Raw genomic sequence first — 26,149 nt, 5'->3', positions numbered from 1 at the left:
ATGCAGTGGTTCAAGAGTTAGAAGCTTTTTAAGATTTTCCTTCAATTTATTTATTGCGGCCAAATCATGTGGCTTATCAAAACGTCTCAAATATGATTGAAACTTCCCCCCATGGGGAACATTTGTGTAAAGTTCCCACTCGATATCTTCACAAATTATTGAGAAGATAGCATTTTTAGTTTATGTTTAAAAACGTCATAACTCTGAAACCGTGTGACACATGACATCATACTCACTGACTTTTTTGTTTGTCATGGGTATGCGATTATGCATGCCAAGTTTGGGCTCGATCTGTTCAGCCGTTGCGGAGAATAAGGGGTTTTTGTGTTTTTCACGAAAAACAATATGGCGGCCGAACCATGCCTTGTATGACTTCGACAATTTTTTTCATTCTGAGTTTTTTTTAACTAAGGATCTGGGGGGAAAATATCATTTTCGTGGGAGCAAAGATGTGTTTGACGAATTCTAACCTCTTGACGTCAGCATTTTTATATGCTAAATAAACATGTTTTTTGGTCCCATTGCAGAGTTCTTTAGAATGAGCCATTGCTTAAATTTCTCCATTCAGCCGTTTCAGAGATATAGAGGGGCAACGTTAATGGTGTTTTACAAGATGGCGCCCATACCACGTAACCTATGACGTCATAATTAGCATTAAAATATTATACGTGCCTAGCCGATCATTTGAGGCAAATTCCCTGTCAAACCGACCAGCGGTTGCTGAGAAACTTAATTTTAAAGTTTTCGGAGGTGCAAAATAGGGTGGAAGAATAATAAGAAAAACTCTGGCAGTGATAATAGGTTTACAGTACTCTCCATTTCACCATTTAATGGAGAGTAAACCTAATAAGCAGCAAAACCAGCGAAAGAGACGATTCAATTGAAAAATGGTTATTAAATTATACATACTGGTGAGGTACCCATGCTACGCACATACTACATTGCCACCTTTGACAGTGCTATGCACGGGTGGGAGGCCAGAAGCAAATAGACAATGCAGAAACGGTGAATGCCAAAGCATGAAACCAATAAATTCCACATTCCTGTAGCACCTTCAGTCGCATGTCAGACATGGACAGCGAGTTCGTGAAGGACTTCAATGAAAAACGTACCCGTTAACAAACAAACGGGTACGTTCATGTATAGAAACATTGATCGTGGGACGGTGGCGAACCTGCATATGGTGATCCGCAAATTTCATGTTTAGAAAGTAGAAACCATCACGGCATTTCATCATTCACTTGAAGTCTATATCTCTTTTTTCATTCCAAACAGCATAACTCCAATCACAAATGAAATAGCATTAGGATAAAAAATAAACTTTTAACAACATTGTTAATGTTTCCTTCATTGTAAAAACTACCTCTTCAAGAGTTAAAAGGATTTGGAGCCGATAGGTGTTACGGCCTTGGCAAGATCGATGGAGACAGCAATCTGTTAGCATATACACCGCCCAAATAGCTATGTGGAATTCTCTCATGTGGAGATTAACCCCACGTCGTTTGAACTTTGGCCGAGGTCATTATTTACTTTTAATGATGTTTATATGCGAATCAAAAAGAAGATAATTGGTTTTGGGTCGTCATTTCCGCATATCTCGTGGGATTGTGAGCTGGAGAGACGGCCGTGATGGCGGGTAGGGGGTTGGCATTCACTCAAGCAGGGATTCAACCCATGTACTTATAAAAGGTCTTTGTCCGAGGTCATTATTTAACTTTTAACTAACTGCCATGTAAGCTACCTCCGAGGGCCTTTCACTTACTCACCGCAGGCAGGTTGGTGGTCTTTCTGTCTTCTACCGACTCCTCTCCGGCCTTGCCGGCTCTCTCTGGGCTCTGTCCCCCAAATATTCCTCCAGGTCGCACAAGATCTGCCTGCAAACCTCTTGTGGTTAAACTGCCAAAATTAAGACTCTCTGCTCACCTTCACTCCTTCATTCCTCTTTTCTCCCGCCTCTGGAACAAACTCCCTCACTCTCTTCAATCCCACTCCTCCCTCCAGGTCTTTAAAACAGCTGTTCACCACCATCTCTTATCTTCCCCCATCCAAAACCTTGATATTTTCTACCCCCGCTAATTTCACCCCAAATCCACTTTTTTGAAATACCAACTTCTTTCCTGGAAGTCCTTGGTGTCCTTGTGTTTATATTTCTCCCCCCCCCCCCACCCCCCCCCCCTTCCCATGCCGCCTCCCCCCACGCCCTCTCCCTCCCACACATTCCCGATGTCCCTGCTCTCAGATGTTGTGCTTATGTGCTTCCCCTTCTCTCCCCATCTTGTCTACCGCTCCCCTTTTTATATACTTTGTTTGTTTGTCTGTTTGATTTGTTTGTGTGATAAATGTTAGCTCTTTCACGAGCCTCGATTATGTATACAAAAACAAAACAAAAACAAACAAAAAAAACTGGGTTTTCATTCGTCAGGTTGCGATCGGTGCAGCCGTTTGTGCGGTACCCAGGAAAATAACGTTATGCGGGAGTCCAAACCTGAAAATGCTGGAGACCAAAGCTGAAATTGGAAAAACAATATAGCGTATTTTATTCCAGGGGGTCCCAGGATTACCCACCCAAAATATCGTTGAGATCGGTTCAGCCGTTTTTGCGGTACCTGCAAACGGACGGACGTACGGATGGACAGACGGACATTCGGTGAATTATAGTAAGATACCCAGGGGGCCAAACCAGTTTTTTTTGGAAAACAGACATGGCGTGCTGTAAAAGGTTGGCTGCAAAAAATCATATTTATATATATCTATGAATAAAATGTATATGGACAACCTTGTCAACAAGCTCCTGGAAATCTGTAGGGAGCCTCTAAACAACATGACCCTATATGCGAATATGGCACCTTTAGGGGCGATCAGCCATTATGGTTTATCCATATCCCACGAATGGAAACGTTTGTTCTAGCAACCCAAATAGACCTTAACTTAGTAATTATGACAGCCTGTGCCTGTACCTGTGCCTCATTCACAGTCTGAGTGGACGAGACCTCACCAGCTACCACTACTTTACTGGGAAGAAGGTGTGACTAAACAGAAGCAAGACAACCGACATCTCGGCATTGGAAGACATTGCAGACGAAGATCAAGGTCCCACTCGGATCACAGCAGACGTAATGAACAAGGAAAAGGAGCTTGTGGTCGCTGTATTTACCAACAAGGTTGATAACTTTGAGGGCTCAGACCTCGGAAAGCTCCGAGTTCACAAGTTCCTAAACAACAAGTCAACTCTGCTGAAGCTGCTACCGCCCACGCATTCCAACAACATCTCAAACGTGCAGCGTTGGCGACTTCAATCAACAAGAGTGTTTGTATTTGCTAGCCGAGTGTCGAACCATGTGAGGACAATGGCTGGGCCGTGGATGATGGAAAGCTGGTACCAGTACAATCCACACACCCGACCTGACCACAGCAGATGATGCAGACGAACTCCTGTGGCTGCACCAAGGGCTGCAGCACAAACTGCTCATGTGGGAAGAAGAACATTGCCTGTTATATAGGCTGTCGCTGTCAGGGATCGATAAAGAGGTGCAGCCATACCCACTACACTGCCACTATTGACAGCAGCAGTGAATCAGAAAGTGCTAACTAACAGCACTACAGAAATGCGTCTTCTAATGTTACGTTCACAAAAAAAACAATTAAATTCAGGATTGAGCGTGCATTTTGAACAATTCTTCAATGTTTTGCTGCAAAATATGCCTTGATATTGAGATGTAAATGGTTCATGGAGTAATCATTTATTTATGATATTGTTGCGGATCTCGCGAAGCCCGTTCCCGTTACAAAGGGGGGAATTAAACCCCTTTTTCCCCCTGGGTCTTCGTGTCCACGAGGCCGAATCGCCACTTCCGGAGCAAGCGTGAAAAAGGGTATCGGGTCAACGTTGCATGTACCTTTAACCCACGCTGCCACGAAAGCGGGGACCGAGCCTCGCACAAGCCACGCTTAATCGAGTACGCCCGAGCGGTATGCCTATCACGTGACTTGTGCCGTTACCTTTTATTGAACCCGATTGAGCGGTTCTATTCGTACCACACGAGGCAAATTAATTGAAGGAACAGGAATGGTCAAATAAGAGGAATAACACAATTTATTTACAATGTACAATAATCAGGATGAAGGGAAGGGGACACAGAGCAGAAACTTAACCAATTTAACTAATTCCCAGACACAGGGCCCACTCACGCACATGGGGAGATGGAGGAAGAATGTTCACGCGCCAAACACGCTTTGCGTCAGTCGCTCCGGGACAGCTTGCTCATGGTGTAGCCCTCTGGCGGTCACGCACGTATCCAGGGAAAATGCAGGCAGGAGGAGATCGCAAGTCTGTGGCCCAGCACGGGGCGTTCTTCTCGAGTGCGCGATTAATACAGCGCAGAGCACAGGGCACGGGGTAAGTTCATGTACCACGCAGCTATTTCAGTGATCAAGTCCAACACTCCGATTCTGAATGGAACTCCATCTCATGGGCTGCGCGACTCTTAACTCAACTCAACTAAGAACTCGTGACTCGAACTGACTCTCGTCTCACAGGGAACTCTCACAGGGAACTGAGGTGGGGGGGGGGCTCGGAGCACGGTTATATGGCTCCGTCCTGGCCCTGCTCGAATGTTCCAAACCCCACCTCTCATCGCCATGTTTAGCCACTCCCCTCGAGCTCTGATTGGCGGCTCGTGGCTCACCGGCCACTCCTTCTGCAGCGCTTCCCTTCGGCCTCACCAGATTTGTTCAGGCCTGCCAGATGGCATGCTATCACCAAAAGACCGCCCTACTCACGGGGCTGCTCAATGCAAATCTAACACATGAAAGGAGACTACCTTACATTTACTAAGAAATAACTGAACTATCGCGAGGCTTCATGTTGTGGTGCATCTACCTATGAGGGGGAGTCATCCTTTATTCTCAAAACCGCAACACTACACCCCTCTTTCACCAGACCCGTCCCGAGTCGAACCCAACAGTGGAATGGCCGGTAGAGCCTGGCATGCAAAATTACCATTACGTTTAAATGTGACACATAGGTGTGGTTCCCCCTAACATTTATTCTGACCCATGTGTGCGACAGTTTTAACACTAAATAAGTCCCTCCTATTGCGTTGAGCAGCTATCTAACAGTTTCACACCCACAACTACCCGAGTATTTCCGGAATTTTCAAACTAAACACATCGCCGGTGGGCACATTCTTATATTTACAAGCACAGAACTTAACTTTCTTTGCAATGCTATGACCCAGGACCTGTTCTTTCTGGAAGAGAAGATTGGAGGGGAGAGAAAACACAACAAAACACTCATAAATGGCACTTGCTGCATGCATCTTGCATCTCGCTTCTTGCTTCTTCTGTGTGCATATAACAAACCGGCTGGCCCCCCGACCGGCATGCAGGCCATTTGAAGATTCAGGGCCATCTGAACTTGCAGAACTTCTTTATCCCTAGCACACGATAGTAAAACAATGCACACATTTCTTTTATTCTTCATTGGCCAGCAGGGCCAATCTCACGTGGTCCAACTGCGTGGCATCAATGCCACTCAAACAAGTGGTCCGAAGGTGGAAGATGATTCTGCAGCAAAATGCTGCACAACAGAAGTGCAAGGCCACAAGGCTTGTGGTCCTTAAGTGTTGCAAAAGGGAGCAGCAAAAGGTTTGTGGCAGTAAAAATGCTGCGCAGGTCGGCTGCACAGGTGGAATAAGGGTGCAGCAAAAGGACATGGCAGCAAGGTGCTGCACAGTTTGGCTGCACAGGTGGAACAAGGACAGGGCAGCAAGGTGCAGAAGGGATGCTGCACAGGTTGATGGTGCTGCACAGTTCAGCCTCCAAAATGGTCCTGGGGTGGGGAGGAGTGACAAAGCACAACAAGCAAGCGGAAAAGATGCAATGGCACACAGAAAAACGGAAGAGCGAGCAGAGCAACCTCGTCCCTAAACATCTGTACCCCCCACCGTTGGCTACACGACCCTAGCCCCCCTTGTATTTAGAATCCATCTCTACCTCTTGTCTCCCATATCCCCCTCTATCTCCAAATTCGTCTCCCAAACCCTCCCAAGAAGGAAGGGATGGAACAAACACAATGTCACGTCATGATGCGTCTCACTATTCAAATCAGTCCACGGAGCCTCGGTGTGGAGCTCGCCCTCCTCGGTGAATGGCGGTGGATGGTGTGAAGGGATTTCTCATCCTAGCTACACTACTAACATTTACTCTTTTACACTACCGGGGGTCGTACCCTGCCAATCGGCCTCTTTAAACTATGTGGTTCTAAGAACCCGAATTCCCATTGCCCACACTGTGGTGCCCTCCAAGATTTGGGTGTCACTCCCACAAATTTTCACTCGTGCCCTCGCACAATTTCGGGGCTGGGTCATGTGGCCCTACCAGCAGGTCCACCTACCTGCGCACCTCCGCCACTGAAGTCGCCACCCGAGCTTACCTGCTCCTCGCGACTACCTAACTGGGGAAAGCCCTCCCTGGCACTTACCCCCTGATGCCCACCTTGGCATTGGGCAACCCGGGTACTCTCCGGGGATCCTCGGGCCCCACTCAACAACTACACTAACCGGCTCCCAGAGCCAACCTGCGGCCTCATCTGGCTGACAAACTACCAGTGGTGGAGTGCCCCAATAACCATACGCACCAATTAAGCCACACGCCCAGCCATTCCACAGACTCATGCACCCTACAAAACACTTCTTTCCACTGTCCGCACCACAGGTGTCAATATCCATGCAAATTTACCTATGCCCTCTACCTGGCTTTACACTACCCACCCCGGGCTTTCGTGAATGGGTTCCACTCCCCCCCCCCCCCCCCCCCATTCAATCCTTCGCACCATGCACTCCTCACCAATCATTCCACAGCAACTACTTCCACACCATTTATTCGCACACCTTTTGTGCTCACACACCACAACACAATTCCTCAAACACTACTACACAACTCCATTACACAATTCCTCACACACACAGCATCATCTAGCTGACTAAGTTCCCCTAAAACTCGTGCTTCCCCATCGTCCCTTTAAACTATGCACTCCCTTTACTTTTATCAACCACCTAAACTCTATACGTCCCCTCTAGAGTTCAGGTGTCGCTACTTAAATCTCGTCCCTAAGAACTTCTAATTCCCTACCATTCATTATCCTAGCCCTCCCTCAGCTAGCTTCGGTGCCCCATGGAGGCAACCATTGCTGGCACCTCCATGTGCCTATCACTGCCATCCCCCTAAACTAGTGCGCATGGGCCCACCATGTGAGGAATAGTGACACTACCATCCCCCCACGGGGGGGGGGGGGGGGGAGGTACATCACTCTTCACAGTCCTCTACGTGACGAGCCTCTCCATGTGGATGTTTATTGTCACGGCCCGACCTCGAAAGGCCGAGCGATCCATCAGGGTGGTTGGTCGCCTGTATGGCGTGTCCGTCCTGCATTTTCGATCCAAGGGGGGAGGGATGGATGGGCCTAGGTGCAGGGCTCCATCCCGGCACGGGGCCTCGCGGTCCCATGCACGATGACCCAGCCGGCCACGGTCGGAGCACCTCACCCGACAGGGTGCGCGGCTCCGAAAACTCCTACCTCCCCTTGAACCTCGCCGATCGCCTTTGCCGCCACGGCACGGCAGCAACCATACAGTGCGGGGGCCGGAGGCACGAATCGTGCCCGCCGGTCCTTGCGAGACCGACGCAGCACGGATTCCCTCCGGTCCCTGCTGCACACAACTCACCGGGGGCTCACGTCTGCTACCTGTCCCGCTAGGCGCTACCCCGGTCGGTGTCGATGCTTGAGCCGCGTCCTCACCACTCGTGACCCACTCCGCACTCGCACACCCAGGCACACACGTGCCTCCCACACACTCCGTTGCACACTCTTCCCGCACACGGTCCGGTGTGCATTCTCCCTCACACTCTGTAACACACTCGGCCATCGCACACTCTTTTTCCACACCCACAGGTGCACACTCTTCCATTACACACTCCTTAACTGCACAACCAGGCGCACACACACCCCTCACACACTCCTTTGTGCACTCTTCTTTTACACACTCAGGTGTGCACTCTCGCTCACCCTCCGTTACACACTCTGGTGTGCACTCCTGCACACACTCTGTAACACACTCTAGTGTGCACTCCTGCACACACTCTGTAACACGCTCTGGTGTGCACTCCTGCACGCACTCTGTAACACACTCTCTCTCACACTCGCGCTCCACGCACGCCCTCTCACACCGCACAATGGGCCCATCGCGAACGCCCGGGTCTCGCCTATCTCCCAATCGCGCCGAACACCCGTTCGCGACAAACACATTCACGCCATTTTTTCTCACTGCGGGGACATCCTTCAACGCCGGCACCTGCAAACTTTTTTTTGAATTAGCAAGCCCGGCATCACGGTGAAAATACAAACTTTGTGCGCATTCCATTTCTTCTCTCCATGACTTATTCACTTTCTCTCCCGTCTCTTCGGCCCCAATTGTTACATTTTCTATCACGATGATCGTCGGTGCCCCTAAAATTTTCTCGGTCAATTCGACCTTCGCCGGCGCCCCCAAAATTTTATTTTCCAATTTTACGATCGCCGGCTTCTCTTCATCCTCTCGTGTCGCTACTCCCACAGCCCCGGTCAACCTGGCTGTTCTTTGCTTTAACCCGCTTTCCATGCGATCCTCGCGCCGCTTCACCTCGTTGCGTACCACCGCAACCTTCCCGCTCAACCTGCACCCAATGTCCTCCCCCATTTTTTTTATTTCTTTCTTCGACGCTGCCCTCATCTTTTCCATGTTGCACCTGGATTCCTTCATTTCTTCCCTCATTTTTTCCATTTCCCGGGTGGATTTGTCCCCCAATTCTTTCATTTGACCAACCATTTTGTTTTCCAACCCCTTTAACCCATTTTTCATTTTCTCCATTTCCCTTCCTGATTTGTCCCAATGCATTTTCATGGATGCTTGCATTTGAGCTGCGAATAATCACAGGTCCAAACCCGCTGGCACCGCGGGCTCGGCTCCCACCACCACGTGCGAGGCGCCGCCATTTTCTACCTCTACTGCCACACCCTCATCGGCTTCCTCCACTACCCACTGTCCCTGTTGGTCCTGGGTCATTAATTCTTCCTCTATCATTACTCCCACCGGCATTTGACCGCCTTGGCCAGCCATGGTACGAATATAAATTTGATGTTACAACTAAATTTCGTGCGCTCGTAATTTTGAGCATGTGAAGCACACTCTAGGTCCAAATATCCCACTCCTAGACACCAATTTGTTGCGGATCTCCCGAAGCCCGTTCCCGTTACAAAAGGGGGGGAATTAAACCCCTTTTTCCCCCCGGGTCTTCGTGTCCACGAGGCTGAATCGCCACTTCCGGAGCAAGCGTGAAAAAGGGTATCGGGTCAACGTCGCACGTACCTTTAACCCACGCTGCCACGAAAGAGGGGACCGAGCCTCACACAAGCCACGCTTAATCGACTACGCCCGAGCGGTATGCGTATCACGTGACTTGTGCCATTACCTTTTATTGAACCGGATTGAGCAGTTCTATTCGTACCACGCGAGGCCAATTAATTGAAGGGACAGGAATGGTCAAATAAGAGGAATAACACAATTTATTTACAATGTACAATAATCAGGATGAATGGAAAGGGGACACAGAGCAGATGCTTAACCAATTTAACTAATACCCAGACACAGGGCCCACTCACGCACACGGGGAGCTGGAGGAAGAATGTTCGCGCGCCAAATGCGCTTTGCCGTCGGTCGCTCCGGGACAGCTCGCTCGTGGTGTAGCCCTCTGGTGGTCACGGCACGTATGCAGGAGAAGGCAGGCAGGAGGAGATCGCGCGTCTGTGGCCCTGCACGGGTCGTCTTCTCGAGTGCGCGATTAATACAGTGCAGAACGCAGGGCACAGGGCAAGTTCGTGTACTGCGCGGCTATTTCAGTGATCAAGTCCAACACTCCGATTCTGAATGGAACTCCAACTCATGGGCTGCGCGACTCTTAACTCAACTCAACTGAGAACTCGTGACTCAAACTGACTCTCGTCTCACAGGGAACTCTCACAGGGAACTGAGGTGGGGGGGGGGGGCTCGGAGCAGGGTTATATGGCTCTGCCCCGGCCCTACTCGAATGTTCCAAACCCCACCTCTCATCGTCGTGTTTAGCCACTCCCCTCAATCTCTGATTGGCGGCTCACAGCTCACCGGCCACTCCTCCTGCAGCGCCTCCCTTCGCCCTTGCCAGACTTGTTCAGGCCTGCCACGTGGCATGCTATCGCCAAAAGACCGCCCTACTCACGGGCCTGCTCAACGCAAAACTAACACAGGAAAGGAGACGACCTTACATTTACTAAGAAGTAACTGAACTATCGCGAGGCTTCATGTTGTGGTGCATCTACCTACGAGGGGGAGTCATCCTTTATTCTCAAAACCGCAACAATATGCTTGGTTTGTTAGAAAAGAGTTTTTCCTTCATCATTGCTCAAGGAACATGGATAAACTATAATGGCTGATCGCCACCAAAGGAAATTTCCAGTAGCTTGTTAGCAAGGTTGTCCATATAGATTTTGTTCCTAAATACAGACTTGGCATTTAATATGGAATATTTTTTTTGTGGGGGTGAACTTACTTTTCAAGATGTCTTAGAACCAAAAGTTCATTGGAATTATGTTGAAATTATTCGAGATTTTGTTAATGTTAATCAAAGCTGCCTCCTCCCCACTTCGTCTCCCTTCTATGTCATACCTCCACCTCCCCCAACCTTCTACTTTCCTCTGCCTCCCCTCAAACAAACTCTCACTGTGCCTCATTCCATCACCATCAAACCTTTCGTCCTCCTCATCCTTCCCTTTCTTGTAACTCTTCTGTAATCTCTGACACACTATCAACTGCTCTTCCTACATCCCCCTCTCACCCTTCATCTGACCCTACCCCTCCCCTCCCCTGTCCTGCACCCGATGCTCCCCCTCTCTCCTCACTAACGGTATGGACCTCAAACATCCGGGGCCTTCGCTCAAACCTGATTGATCTCTCCATTCAGGTTGCTTCCGAAAATCCAGACTTGATCTGCTTAACAGAAACTTTCCTCCTTCAAGATGTCTCTGATTCCTTAATATCTCTTCCTGGTTACTCCCTCCTCCGGTACGATAGACCTAAGCCTCGTCCTGGTGGTGGGGTGGCTATCTTTATCCAAAACTCTCTTCCTCACTCTCCCTGCACTGCCCTCTCTCCACCCCACCGACAGGAGTACCTCTGGCTACGGCTTCCTCTCCGCTCCCACCTTTTGTTCATATGTGTTCTGTACCGTCCTCCAAACAGTGATGACTCCATTTACATTTCTCTGTCGGACAACATGGACCAACTTCTATCAACTCATCCAAACCCTCTCTTCCTCATATGTGGCGACTTCAACTGTCATCATGCCAGCTGGCTGGGTGTGGGTTCATCTCTCACCAGCCATGGCACCTCAGCAAAGGACTTCTGCGACTCATTGGGACTGACACAATCTGTCAATTTCCCAACCCGGATCTCAGTCAATGGAGTATCTTCTCTTTTGGACTTGGTTATGACTAACTTCCCTGCAAATGTCTGCTGCTCTTCTTCTGCTCCAATCGGTTCTTCTGATCATGTGCTTGTTAAAGTGGACATCTCTCTGGCCATTCTCAGAGAGCCTCCTCAGCGTCGACGAGTCTGGCATTTCACTCAGGCCGACTGGCACGGTCTGCAAGCAGCCATCAATCAACTGCACTGGTCTCCCATCTCTAATGCCTCTGACATCAATTCTTCCTGGGAATTCTTCCAAAGCAAACTGCTCTCTCTCATGCACAGATATATCCCATCTCGTCTTCAGTTGTCTTACCCTTCCTCCCATCCATGGTACACTGAATCTTGTGGTGAGGCAGTTGCCCTGAAACAACTTGCCTTTGCATCTTGGAAGGCAAATCCAACTGAAGGCAATTTCAGTTCCTTCCACCAAGCTCGAAACAAGTGTGTTTCTACCCTCAGGAGTGCCAGGAAGCACTATCTCTCCACACTCAAGATTGAACTCTCAAACCTGTCCCCTTCCTCCAAATCCTGGTGGCGTCTGGTCAAATCCGTTTCTGGTGTTTGTTCGCCCTCCATCCCCTCCCTTACCTCAAATGGCTACACAGTTGACACCGCACATGACAAAGCCGAATGCCTCAACTCTGTGTTTGCCTCAAAATCACGTGTCCCAAACCCGTCTCTCTCTGTCCCCACCTTTCCCAGTCGAACCCAACTGCTCCTGGACTGTGTGTCCTTCTCTCCTGACAAGGTGGAGAAGTTTTTATCAAACCTCGACTCTGATTCTGCAACTGGACCAGATGGCATCAGCCCTCGGGTCCTAAAATCCTGCTCTGCCGCTCTATCTCACCCTCTCTCTGTTCTTTTCACCCTCTCTTTTGCTCAAGGTCATCTGCCAGCATCTTGGAAATCAGCAAACATTACCGCTTTACACAAAAAAGGTGCAAAAACAGATCCTTGCAACTACAGACCATTCAGCCTGCTCCCAATTATCAGCAAAGTCATGGAATCCATCATTGCTTCAGATATCAAATCCTTCCTCTTCTCCAATGGCTTGATCTCTGATCATCAATTTGGATTCAGACCAGGTCATTCTACTCTGGACATGTTGCTTCTGCTGTCTCAACAATGGATGGAGGTCCTCAATGCCAAACAGGAAATCAGAGCTGTCTCACTTGACATATCACGTGCCTTCGATACGGTCTGGCACCCAGCTCTGCTCACCAAACTCACCTCCTATGGTATTCAGGGAAATCTCCACTCATGGCTTGCGGATTTCCTCTCTAGTCGTAGCCAACGTGTGGCCCTGAATGGATTTCTCTCATCTTCCCTTCCTATTCTGGCTGGAGTTCCCCAAGGTAGTGTTCTGGGCCCTGTGCTATTTCTGGTCTTCATCAATGATCTCTCCGACTCTCTGAAAAATCCTCTCTATCTCTTTGCTGATGACTCCACTATCTGCCGCTCCATTCCTCATCCCTCAGATCGGCAGTCTGCAGCCTCCTCGCTCTCTGCAGACCTGGACAAAATCACAGACCGGTCAAACAAGTGGAACATGTCTTTCAATCCTGACAAATCTCACACTCTTACAATGTCTCTCCGAAAGGACCGACTGGACAACCCTCCCATCTACTTTCTCAACAATCCTCTCCAAGAAGTTCTGTCGCTCAAGCTTTTGGGTCTCACTATCTGCCATGATCTTTCTTGGGAAAACCACATTTCCAAGCTGGCCACCAAAGCCAGTCGCCGACTGGGCATCCTCCGTCGTGCGAAGTCCTTCCTTGGCACACCTGAGCTCCTCACCACATACAAGGCTTTCATCCACAGCTCAATGGAATACTGTTCCCCCCTCTGGGCTGGTGCTCCTGCCTCACACCTTGCTCGGCTTCACGCTGTTGAGGCCAAAGTTTCAGAATCATTGGAATCTCCTGCGATGTAGTCAACTCCGAGGGCCTTTCACTCACTCACTGCAGGCAGGTTGGTGGTCTTTCTGTCTTCTACCGACTCCTCTCCGGCCTTGCTCCCCCAGCTCTCTCTGTGCTCTGTCCCCCCAATATTCCTTCAGGTCGCACAAGATCTGCCTGCAACCCTCTTATGGTTAAACTGCCAAAGTCTAGGCTCTCTGCTCACCTTCACTCTTTCATTCCCTTTTCTCCCGCCTCTGGAACAAACTCCCCCACCCCCTTCAATCCCACCCCTCCCTCCAGGTCTTTAAAACAGCTGTTCACCACCATCTCTTATCTTCCCCCATCGAAAACCTTGATCTTTTCTACCCCCGGTAATTCACCCCAGAGTCCTTGCAGTGTTCATATGTTTTATTCCTCTCCCACCTCCCCCCAAGTCCTCCCGATGTCCCTGCTCTCAAATGTTGTGTTTGTGTCCTGCCCCCTCTCTCCCCATCTTGTCTGCCGCTCCCCTTGTTTTTTGTGTTTTGTGTGTCGGTTTGTCTTTTTGTGTGATTAATGTTAGCTCTTTCACGAGCCTCGATCTTGTATACAAAAAAAATAAAAAAATGTGACCTTTAAAAGAAACAAAAACCACATTTGACATTTCGAAACAAATAAATTGATCCTTGAAAGTGATGTAAACTGATATCGAACTCAATTCATGGACAGTACTGTCATAAACTTCTGTACGTTTTCCAGAAGTATCTCTTTATTTTGGACATTAGCCAATTATTTTTTTAACAAAAACAAAAGTTAAATTACGACTGGGATTACGGACAGTAAAATTACAGTTCAGTACTTCGTGTAACCCCCACGAGCATTCAGGAGAGCACGTACACGTCGAGGCATGCTGTTCACGAGATTTGCCAAGGTTTGGACAGGAATCGCTTGCCATGCTGTGACAATAGCCTGCTGCAATTCACGCACAGAGGTCGGCTGCTGGTCCAAGTGGTCGATTTGACGCGTTAATTCTGCCCACAAGTTCTCTATCGGATTCATATCCGGGGACATGGCAGGCCACTCCATATGCTCTACACCACGGTCAGCAAGAAAGTGTTGGATCATGCGAGCACGATGAGGCCGTGCATTGTCATCGTGGAAAACAAAGTTTCCTCGAAAGGCTGCACGAGCAAATGGAAGCAATGTTTCTTCCAGAATGGCCCTGTGGTTGAACTGGTTCAGGTTTCCATTCAGAACAACCAGGTCAGTTTTGCCCCCTGCATGAAAAGCAGCCCAAACGGTCACCCCACCACCTCCAGCTTGGACTCTTGGCACTATACAATCTTTGTTGTAGGCTTCATGCACTTGTCTGCACACTCAGACACGAACATCTTGACGATAGACCATAAATCTAGACTCGTCACTGAAGATCACGTGATTCCAGTGTCCTGGCTGCCATTGACGGTGCTCTCTGGCCCACTGCAATCGGCGCTGGCGGTGATGTCTGGTCAGGCGTGGCTTTCTCAGGGGACGCCTGGCACGATAGCCTGCTTGAACCAGTCGTTGGTTGACTAGCCTTCTGGATACAGGCACATTTGTCAGTTGCTGCCACTCAGCCCTAAGCCGATTAGCTGACTTGGTACGGCCATTGCGGACTAACCGGTGCAGCTGGCGATCATCCCTCCTTGTGGTTCTGTGGGGACGTCCTGGCCTCGGTATTGGAGAAGGCACACCCCTCTGAGCATTTCGTTTCAGGATCTTTGACACCTGACCTTGAGTGATGCCATACTGCCGAGCAATAGCACGCTGTTTAATGCCATAATTTCGTAAAGCCACCACTCCATGGCAAACAGCATTGTCGAGTTGACGGACCATCTCCAGAGGAAGTGGCAATAACTTTTGGAGACGTGCAGCAGTTGTTTTCCACTAATACAGAACGCAACAACCCTTGTATACCCGACTGTGAAGCCAATCATCAAATGCACCTGTCCATACATTTTGCCACGCCACCTGTGATATAATCCTGTTGTTGACTTCTTGCTGCGCCAGACAATCAGTGACATGGTTCTTTTAACAAATAAATCACCAAAGTGTAAAAGAAACTCACTAGATTGATATACTGAGTTAAGAAAGTAAACCCAAGTCAAGAAAAAATATATATTCCATATTAAATGCCAAGTCTGTATATATAGATATGATTTTTGGCAGCCAACCTTTTACAGCACGCCGTGTCTGTTAAACCTATTTGGCCCCCTGGGTAATATTATGAGAGCATGGTAAATAACACATTAATTACATCATAAAACTAGAACAGCGCTTCAAGAGCAGTCTTGCCTCAAGAGCTCATTCTCAACAAAAATACTATCGTTAACTGAATACACTACTATTATGGCCCAATGCTATTATGGCCTGTATACCCGTATGATCCATGTGCCTTATTATGTCACATGCTGTGCCTTCAGAAAGTATTCACACCCCTTGATTATTTTTTCGAATATTGTGGTGTTATAGCCTGGATTTAAAATGGATTAAATTGAGATTTTATGTAGTACTAAAGCGCAGCGTTACGCGCGCTGCTTGCGAGCAAGGAGGAAGCGGACAAGCGGTAACTTATAAGCGTCTTTATTTCAGGAGCTCACTGTAACACTGGCGCGCTCCGGGCTGCGCGCCCGGTGTATATCATGAGGCCACGCCTACCCCTCGGGCGTGGCCACCGCCCACTTGGTGCGCGGAATGATGTCACCACGCCAGTGGGCTTTTGTGTCCGCCACATGCGCCCCCCCAGAATTCCCGCGCACCTGGAGGGCCAGTTTGCGGGGCAGACGAATGACCCGGCCGAAGCGCCCCCTGGCGATCGGCCGCGTCCGGGGTGCAGGGATGCCAGGTGGGATGACCCTGGCTGCCCCTGGGATGGGTGCAGGACCGGGGGGCGGCGTGGCTGTGGGGCTGGGCAGTGCCGGGGGCCCGCCCGCAGGGGGGCGGCCCCGACGTGGGGGTCGGGCCACTGGCGGTGGATGGTCCACGTCGAGGTGGGCCGGCTTGAGGCGGTCTACCGAAACGCGGTCAGGAGTACCGCCGATGTCCAGGGTGAAGTGCTTCGCCCCGGTCTCCAGCACGCGGAAAGGCCCGTAGTACGGGGGCCGCAGTGGTGTCCGGTGGGCATCGTGGCGGACGAAGACGTACTCCGCCGTGTGAAGCTCCGGGGCGACGTGCGTCGGTGGGTGCCCGTGGCATGCCGTTGGCACCGGGGCGAACCTCTGGGCGGTCTCTTGCAGAGCGGAGCGCTGCTGTGCCGCGGACCATGGTGCCGTGGAGTCAGGGAGGAACTCGCCTGGCACCCGCAGCGGCTGCCCGAAGACCAACTCCGCCGCGGATGCGCGCAGGTCCTCCTTGGGCGCCGTCCTGAGGCCCAGCAGGACCCAGGGGAGCCTGTCGACCCAGCCGCCGTCGCGGAGGGTGGCCCGGAGCGCGTCCTTCAATGAGCGGTGAAATCGCTCACACAGGCCGTTAGCCTGGTGGTGGTAGGCCGTGGTTCGGTGCAGCCGGACCCCGAGCCCCTGCGCGACCGCCCCCCAGAGCTCCGAGGTGAACTGGGGGCCGCGGTCGGACGAGATGTCTGAGGGGGCGCCGAACCGGGCGACCCAGGTGGCGATGAAAGCCTGCGCGACATCGGCCTCCGTTGTCGACGCCAAGGGCATGGCCTCCGGCCACCGGGTGGTGCGGTCCACCATGGTGAGGACATAGGTGAAACCCCGCGAGGGGGGCAGAGGTCCCACCAGGTCCACGTGGACGTGGTCAAACCGGAATTCCGGCACCACGAACGGGGCCAACGGGGCTTGGGTGTGCCGGTGCACCTTGGCGCGCTGGCACGCGAGGCACGTCCTGGCCCAGCCGCGGACGGCCTTCCGGAGGCCATGCCAGACGAACTTGTCGGCGATCAGCCTTTGGGAGGCCCTCGCGCCCGGGTGGGACAGGCCGTGGATGGCGTCAAACACCTGGCGCTGCCAGCCCGCGGGCACGATGGGGCGAGGACGCCCGAGGGAGACGTCGCACAAGAGGGCCGCGCCGTCGAACGCCACCTCGGTGACGCGGAGGCCCGTGACGGTGGTCCGCAAGGCCTGGACGTCGGGGTCAGCGGCCTGGTCCGCTGCCATCCGGGCATAGTCGATGCCGAGGTGGACTGCGTGGGCGACGGCCCGGGAAAGGCAATCCGCCACCGGGTTGTCCTTCCCCGCGACGTGCTGGATGTCCGTCGTGTACTCGGACACGGCCGAGAGGTGACGCTGCTGCCGGGCCCACCACGGCTCGGTGACCTTGCCCATCGCGAAGATCAGCGGCTTGTGGTCGACGAAGGCAGTGAACGCACGGCCCTCGAGCAGATGGCGGAAGTGCCTGACCGCCAAGTGAAGCCCGAGCAACTTGCGGTCGAAGGTACTGTAACGGCGTTCGGGCGGGCGAATCTGCCGGCTAAAGAACGCCAGCGGTTGCCAAGCTCCACGCACCCATTGCTCGTGCACCGTGCCCACCGCGTAGTCCGAGGCATCGGTGGTGAGGGCGATCGGTGCATCGGGCGCCGGGTGCACGAGCATGGTGGCGTTAGCCAAGGCGAGCTTCGCGCCCGTGAACGCCGTGTCCATCTGCTCGGTCCAGGTAACGTCGCCTTTGCCCGGCTTACCTCAGAGAGCTTCGTGCAGGGGGCGCAGGAGCTGGGCGATATGGGGCAGGAACCGATGGTAAAAGTTCACCATGCCCAGGAACTCCTGCAGCCCTCTGATCGTGCGGGGGTGCGGAAACCTCTTCACTGCCTCCACCTTGGCCGGCAGGGGGACGGCTCCGTGGCTGGTGACATGGTGCCCCAGAAAATCGATTATGGTGGTACCGAACTGGCACTTTGCGGGGTTCACAATCAGGCCATGCTGGCCCAGGCGTTCGAAGAGCGTGCGGAGGTGGCGTAGGTGCCCTTCGCAGGACGCGCTGGCGACGAGGATATCGTCCAGGTAGACGTAGACAAAATCCAAGTCAGCAGGACGCTGTCCATCAGTCGCTGGAACGCCTGAGCCGCATTCTTCAGACCGAAGGGCATGCGCAGGAACTCGAAGAGTCCGAATGGCATGATGACCGCCGTCTTCGGGACGTCCTCCGGCCTGACGGGGACCTGATGGTAGCCGCGTATGAGGTCCACCTTCGAGAAGAAGGACATGCCCGCCAAACGGGCGGAAAAGTCCTGAATGTGGGGGAAGGGGTAGCGGTCGGGAGTCGTGGCGTCATTGAGACGGCGATAGTCCCCGCACGGTCGCCATCCCCCGCCGGGCTTCGGCACGATGTGCAGCGGCGACGCCCAAGCGCTCTCTGAGCGCCGAACGATGCCGAGTCGCTCCAGGGTAGCGAACCCCGCTTTTGCCACCGCCAGCTTCGTCGGCTCGAGGCGGCGTGCTCGGGCGTAGACCGGTGGCCCGACGGTGGGGATGTGATGGGCCACCCCGTGCTTGACGGCCCCCGCTGAGAACGTGGGCCGCGTGAGGGCCGGGAAGCCGGCGAGGAGGCGGGTGAATGCGTCCGCTGCCGGAAGCGTACAGACCAACATGGCCGGAACCGAACCGTTCGGCAAGCCGCTTGGCAAGCCGCTCGTTGAGCTGGGCAACGCACAAGCGAGCGAGCTGAACGTCTCGGCCTGGACAAGACGTCTGCGCTTGACGTCGACCAGGAGCCCATTAGCGCACAGGAAGTCCGCGCCAAGCAGTGCCATGGGCACGTCGGCGGTGACGAACGTCCATCGGAAAACCTGCCCTCCGAACCGCAGAGAGAGGCAGCGTTTTCCGTACGTACGGATGGGCGTCCCATTCGCGGCAAGCAGCGCGGGGCCCCCACCCGCGGCGTGCTTGTCTGACGTGCCGGCGGGAACGACACTCACCTGCGCTCCCATGTCGCACAGGTAACGGCGCCCGGAGAAGGTGTCCGTTATGAACAGCAGGCTGCTCGAACGGCCGGCGCTCATCGCCACTATTGAGCGCCGGCCCAGGCGTTTCCCGACCTGTTGAAGGAGCATGGCGGATGACACTGCCGAGCTTCGTGGCCGAACTTGGCGTGGAACCAGCACCAGGTGGTGGAGCTGGAGGAGCGTGGCTGGCTCCGCCAGGCCGGTGGAGTTGGCGGGTTTCCCCGTGGTGGCGGTTTTCGCCGCGGCGGTGGACGGGGCGTGGCGGCGGTCACGAGGTGTGTATCAGCATGCTGCGTATGCTGTATAAGCTGATGCTGTGGATCAGCAGCATCAGCAGCAGCATCAGCAGCATCAGCAGCAGCATCAGCAGCATCAGCCACGAGGGCCGTGACGGCCACGCCGACTCTCGCCTGCGTGTCCGAAGCGGCGAAGTACTTGTCCGCCTCGGCTGCCAATGCTCGGGGTTCCGTTAGCCCGGTCCCGGCCAACGCGAGGCGAACCTGCGCTGGAAGTTGGCGACGGAAAAGCGCCCGGAATAGAGAACCGGGGGCTTCGTCGCCCAACAGTGACAGCATATGGTCCATTCGGACCGACGGGCGCGTGTCACCGAGCTCGGGGAGATCCAGGAGGCAGTCGGCCCGTGCGTCGTCCGTGAGGCCGAACGTGGCTAGGAGTAGCCGCTTGAGTGCCTCGTACTTGTGGCCGTCCAGTGGGTGGCGAAGGACGGACACAACTCGAGCGGCCGTGCCGGGCCCGAGGGAGGCGACGACGTGGCAATAGCGCGTGTCATCGCCGGTGAGGCGCCGAAGCTGAAATTGGGCTTCGGCCTGGACGAACCAGACTTCGGCCTGAGCCTCCCAAAATTCGGGAAGTTTGATGAAGTTGGCCATGGCAATGGCGTCGCGTGTGGAAGGATCGCTCCGGCAGATCCAACGTCAAGGGGGTCACCAGTAAAGCGCGGCGTTACGCGCGCTGCTTGCGAGCAAGGAGGAAGCGGACAAGCGGTAACTTATAAGCGTCTTTATTTCAGGAGCTCACTGTAACACTGGCGCGCTCCGGGCTGCGCGCCCGGTGTATATCATGAGGCCACGCCTACCCCTCGGGCGTGGCCACTGCCCACTTGGTGCGCGGAATGATGTCACCACGCCAGTGGGCTTTTGTGTCCGCCACAGTACCCCATAACGTCAAAGATGCATTTTGTTTTAAGAATTTTTTTACAAAATAATTTAAAATGAAAAACGAATATCTAATTAATCTATCTATCTTAGGAGAATTTATCTATCTTTCTTTATCTACAGTATCTGTCTTAGGAGAAGTGAATTCTTGCAGAAAGTTTTCTGGAAGGCTCATTTGGCTGCACCTAGATGGGTTTGAGGGTAGAGGAGTAGCAGCTGAAACCCGAAATATATCCAGGTTCCTCCTGAGTAAAATACATTCGACTGTATTAACTATGGAGCTCAGAAAACACGTTACCCCACAAAGTATTCAAGTAGATACTTCAATTGAAATGAAATAATTATTTTGAAGATAGATAAAAACAAGACCAAAACTCTAACAGCGGCGTAGCAGAGATTGTAAAATATTGTTACGGATCTCAGAGACGGCACTCCCCTTAGCAAGGGGAGGTTAATCCCCTTGGCCTGTTAAGCTGGCTGTCTCTAGTCCTGGTACTTGTAACGCTCCTTTGCGGGGTGAAATTGATCAGGGTTATTGGTCAAGATGTTCTCCCGAATACCTTTACCAATCCCTCCGCAAAGCAGGGAGACAAGTACCGCTCGAACCACGGACAAGATTGTATTTGCCGAGCGGTTTAGCAATCCGCGGCTTGAGCCGTTAGCAATTGACTAACCCGATCCCGAGCGTTGGCTAAAATCGCGCCACAGGTACTCAATGGGGAAAAGACTAAATCGACCAGATGAGAGGAAGCCAAAGAACCAACAAGGGTAAAGGAAGAACACAGGTTTATTTACTATCTACAAGAAATGAAGAAGAAACGAAAGGTGAGACTGTACAGGAAGAGGAAGAAGCAGATACACAGGGCAAACCTTAAAACAATCTTAATTTATCAACGCCCAGGACAGACAACAGACTTACACGAAAGGGGATGGCAGGCAGGAATGACTGGAAGAAGGGATGAGAAGGCCCAGGCAGACGGTAGTCGTCGAGGTCCGGCTCCAGGAGTCGACCCGCGTCGTGGTGGGAAAACCCTGGCAGGCAGCGAGCGCGTATCGTTCACCACGAGCGGACGTTGCATATAGCGATGGGACTGGGATGCTCCGTCTATAACAAATGGCTCGTGTCAACGCTCTCTCCCTTGAACAAGATGCCAGTTCGTCGCGCACTCCAGGTCCTTCCCCCCTCATCGGTACCTTCTCACGCGTCTCTCTCCAGCAGTGCCTCGCAGCCGCTTTTATTGCTCGTCTTGGAATCAAGCCGCCGGCTCTGATAACACGCCTACCGGTTGGCTCACGCGGTGCTGGTTGGCCGGTAAGGGCTTGCTGACTCCACCTCCGATGACGAGTCGACGTGCCACACCTTGTTCTGGCGGCTCCGCCCCCTCCTCCTCGGCTTGACTGCATGGCTAATGGCGGCGTGGTGCCAGTAAACAGCCCAGTGCAACGGCGGCGAACGCTGTTGGCAAGCGAGGTACCACAATTTGAAGAGGGAGAGCAAAATGGACGGAATGGGGCCTATCTTATTTGATTAATGCAACGCAGATTCAACTACTGGGAACAGATCCTTAACTGAAACACATAATAATGAAATAACTACGGAGAGGTCCTATGGTTCGCTACGTGTTGTACACGGACTAACTAGGGTGCGATCTTTAACAAGCCAATTGATGGGGATATGTACAGGGGAACATTTATAAGGGATGCATTTACTAAAATTTTCGAGTGAAGGTTCTAAAAACCGTAACAATATTGTTACGGACACGGCTTAAGATGTTGCTTGACCGAGCGGAATGGCCGCCGTGTTTGCACAGTTTACCCGATTACCCCCAACTCACCCGATTCCACTCGAACGTTGGCCAAATCGCGCTACGCTAAATCAATGATGGAAAGGACACAACGACTGGGATAAATGAAACGACGCAAGGGGTACAGTTCTCAAGACCTCCGGAGGAGGATATAATTAGTGGTGGAGAAAAGGGGTAGATTACAAGGTAATGAGGTAAAGACACAGAAGAGATGGGCACTTAGTTACAGTCTTATCTTATCCCCGACAGACCACAGACAAACGGAACAAGACTGACTTACACAGGGATTGATGGCAGGGAAGGACAGGCAGTCGATAGCACAAGGTGCACCTTGGCTCAGGGACAGGATAGAGCACGGTCCAGTCCAGAGATGCGGGGAGGTGTCACAGCGCTCGGAGGTGGCGTCCTTCTCTCTCCAAGCTCAGCGCGCATCTGACGTCACCTCCCTCTTCCTGCACATGCTCAGCGGGGAGTCACATGCCCTCGGCTCGTTGGCTCCGCCCCAGATGGGACCGGTCCGCCGCTTCTATTGGGTGCGGGGGTTACCGGGCTCCGCCCTTGACGAGGAGCTGACAGCGAGCCCCTACTTGGTAACCCCGTCGAGCACATGCTCGATGGCGGCTCGTTGGAAAGGCCTGGTGCACTCCCAACACCCCCCTACCAACCAAGCCGGAGTGAGGACGCACACTCCCCACGCCGCCGCCATTGTTGTTGTTGTTGTTGTTGCTGAACCGTGAGGAAGAGCTGCGGGGAGGTATTGGGAGGTCCTAAACTTCCTAACGGTGCCATACAATCACATTCTGGTGCAACGAAGAGTCAGAATTAATGGAAACGAGTCCTTAACTGACATAGACTAAGAATAACTAGCAAGATGTCCTATAGTTGTCTACGTGAGATGCGGTGGACCTGGATGCGACATTTAATGGGGGAAATAGGGGGAGGTCGGGTCTACAGAGTGTTGTTTACAGAAAATGGGACTAGGGAATGGGGGATTGGGGATAGTTGGGAAGTATGGAGGAAATAGGGGAATATTTACAAGCGGATATCGATGGATGCCAATCCCATATCCGCAACATTGCACCCTTCTCTACCTCGGGGCGCCCGACCCGATAAATTTTTACCTACGTTAGTGTGGCACTCAGATGTAGTTCCCTCTACTATTAACTCAACCCTGAGTGCGACAGTTTTACAGATGTTCACAAATGAGTAAATATGTCCCCCTGCGACGTTGCACCCTTCTCCTAACAGAAACACACCCACAGGATAACCGAATCGCGGAAAGCATTCTCAAACTAAACATACAGCCGGTAGGGAGCATTATTTACACAAGACTGATATTTACACTACGATCCAGGACCTGTTCTTTGAGGAACACATGCAGATGTTATGCATAGAGAGAGAGCACGCATGCCAGCATCGATACACCAACCCACGAGTGCCCTGTGGCCCTACGGCCTTTAATACTGTGCAGAGCACCCCATCCAAGCACCAAAAGCACCACCCCATACACACAGTCAGGATGGCCGAGCAGTCTAAGGCGCCAGACTCAAGGCTTTGCAGCTTTCCATGTGTTCGCATGGGTCGGGTATTCTGGTCTCCATATGGAGGCGTGGGTTCGAATCCCACTCCTGACACCAATTCTGAGGAGAGGTGGAGCTTGAGCCGTGTCGGTAATAATTGGTGTCAGGAGGTGAGATTGGACCCGAAGCGCGCTTCACGCGCTCGAAATTATTAACGGTGAAATTTGTTTTGTTTTAAAATAAAAACCCGAATTTTGAAGTCGCGCTATGGCAGATCAAGACGGCTGGGTTCCGGTAGAGGAGAGTGAGGCAGGGTCGATCCAGGACCAAATTGAGGGACAAGAGGAGAGCGAAGCAGTGAGGGCGGCAGGTTCGCAAAATGGCGTCCTCACGCACGAGGTTGCGGGCGCACAAGATGGCGTCCTCGCGCGCGTGGGTGTAGCAGTACCAAATTGCGCTGCGCCCGTGGTCGTGGCAGCCGAGCCAGAGATGCCAGAGTACATGCGAGTCTTTATGATTCAAATGATGGCAAAAATGGATGCTCAGGGGGAGCGATTGGAGGGCAGAATGGGGTCCAATAGCGAGAAATTGAGGGAGGACATGGGGGCCAATAGCCAATGGTTAGAACAAAGGATGGGGGCCCAGATCGGAGGGTTAGGGAGTAGAATAGAGGGATTAGACAATAGATTAGGGGAAATACAGGTGGGGTTAACGGGGGTGGAAAATAGAATGGCTGCCCAGGAGAATCAGATAGAGGGAGTGAAAAATGGGTTAGAGGGGTTAGAAAACAGTATGGAAGGCAAATTGAGGGACATGAGGGACCAAGCGGAAAGGGAAGTTTAAAAAATGGGGCAGCAGATAGAGGGGGTCAGAATGGAGGTAGAAACTAAATTGGATGCTCACAGGGAGGAAATGGAGCAGATGAGGGTGGCATCTGGGCAGGAGATGCAAGTGATGGGAGAGGAGATCAGAAGAGGTGTGAGTGAGGAGGTCGGAGGAGTGCGCGAGGAGGTGAGGCACTGTAAGGAGCGCATGGAGAAGGAGGTGAGAAAGGAGACTGTAAAATTGCAAGGTGGTATAGAGGAGTTGACGCTGGGAGTAGAACAACTGACAGTGGGACAAAAGGAGTTAGGGGACCAGGTAAAGAAGAACACAGCGGTAATAGAGGGTTTAAAATCGACACAGAAGGAGATGAAAAAGGACGTAGGGGTAATTAAAAAAGAGTGTCAGACGGTACATGAGGACCTGACGAGGAAAATGAACAAGGTGGTAGAGGTGATGGAGGTTAAAGAGCGGGAGGTGCGGGAGCACATAGAAAAAAATAAGGTGGAGTTAGAGGAAGAACTTAAGGGGGCGCACGAGGAGATGAAGGAGGTGAAGCAGAAATTAGAAGAAGTGGAAGAAGGGGTGAGCGAAATTAAGAAGCGACGGAGAGAGGATAAGAAAGAGATAAAGGAGGAAGTAAAAGAATTGGTCCAAAGTCTGTGTTCGGATCGTGATGATGTGCTCATTAACCGGATGAGGAATTCGCAGGTGATGGAGGAGAAGCGAAGAGAAAGAGGACCCGGTGTAAGTGGTGACCAATATGGTCATGCGTATGATGCGCCAGGTGATTTAATAAGCTTGGGGGTCGAGATGGACCCGGGTGTTCATGAGAGGCCGTTGGTGAAGTGTGCGACAGGTCTGGTGTGCGAAAAAGGAGGTGTGCGAGAAAGTCCGACTCTGGGGTGTGTGAGGAAAAAGTGCGCGCCGACCAGTGAGTGTGCTGTCGAGAGTGAGTCGGTCATAGCGCGTATGCGAGGGGGTACATGGAAGCGCAGTGTGGTAAGTGTTACGGAGGAAGTAACGAAAGAGTGTGCGCAAGAGGATGCGCGAGAAAGGTGTGTAACGGACAGGTGCATGGGGAAAGAGTGCGCTGTCAAAAGTAAGGAAGAGTGTACACCTGTGGTGAGTGTTACAGAGGGTGTAACGGGAGAGTGTGCGCGAGAAAGGTGTGTAACGGACGGGTGCACGAGGAAAGAGTGCGCTGTCGAGAGTAAGGGTGAGTGCGCTGTCAAGAGTGGAGGTGAGAGTAGTAAGAGTGACACGGAGCGTGAGTTGGTTGTGACAGGTGAGAAAGGAAGCACACCTGGAATGGTAGAGCGTGTGTGGGAATGCACACTTGAGTTGGTCGTGAGGCACGTGGTTGGGTGTGCGAGTGAAAGCACACCTGTGATTGTCACAGAGGAGGTGACCGAGGAAGGGGCGCGAAGAGGTGTGTTGGTGAGGTGTGCGAGCGACGAATGTGTGCCAAG

At 52.3% G+C, this 26,149-nt stretch overlaps 1 non-coding gene across 1 annotated transcript; it reads left to right on the top strand.

The window, feature by feature from the left end:
- The first annotated feature begins 23,848 nt into the window (after positions 1–23,848).
- On the top strand, positions 23,849–23,969 carry TRNAL-CAA (transfer RNA leucine (anticodon CAA)). Its single transcript has 2 exons — positions 23,849–23,886; positions 23,924–23,969. It is a non-coding gene; the product is annotated as a tRNA-Leu (tRNA).
- The last annotated feature ends 2,180 nt before the right edge of the window (positions 23,970–26,149 follow it).

The sequence above is a fragment of the Myxine glutinosa genome, chromosome 1, assembly GCF_964187855.1.
Source record: "Myxine glutinosa chromosome 1, kmMyxGlut1.1, whole genome shotgun sequence".
Lineage (NCBI taxonomy): Eukaryota > Metazoa > Chordata > Myxini > Myxiniformes > Myxinidae > Myxine > Myxine glutinosa.
Note: the sequence above shows the minus strand (reverse complement) of the source record. Positions and strands in the feature narration are given on the sequence as shown.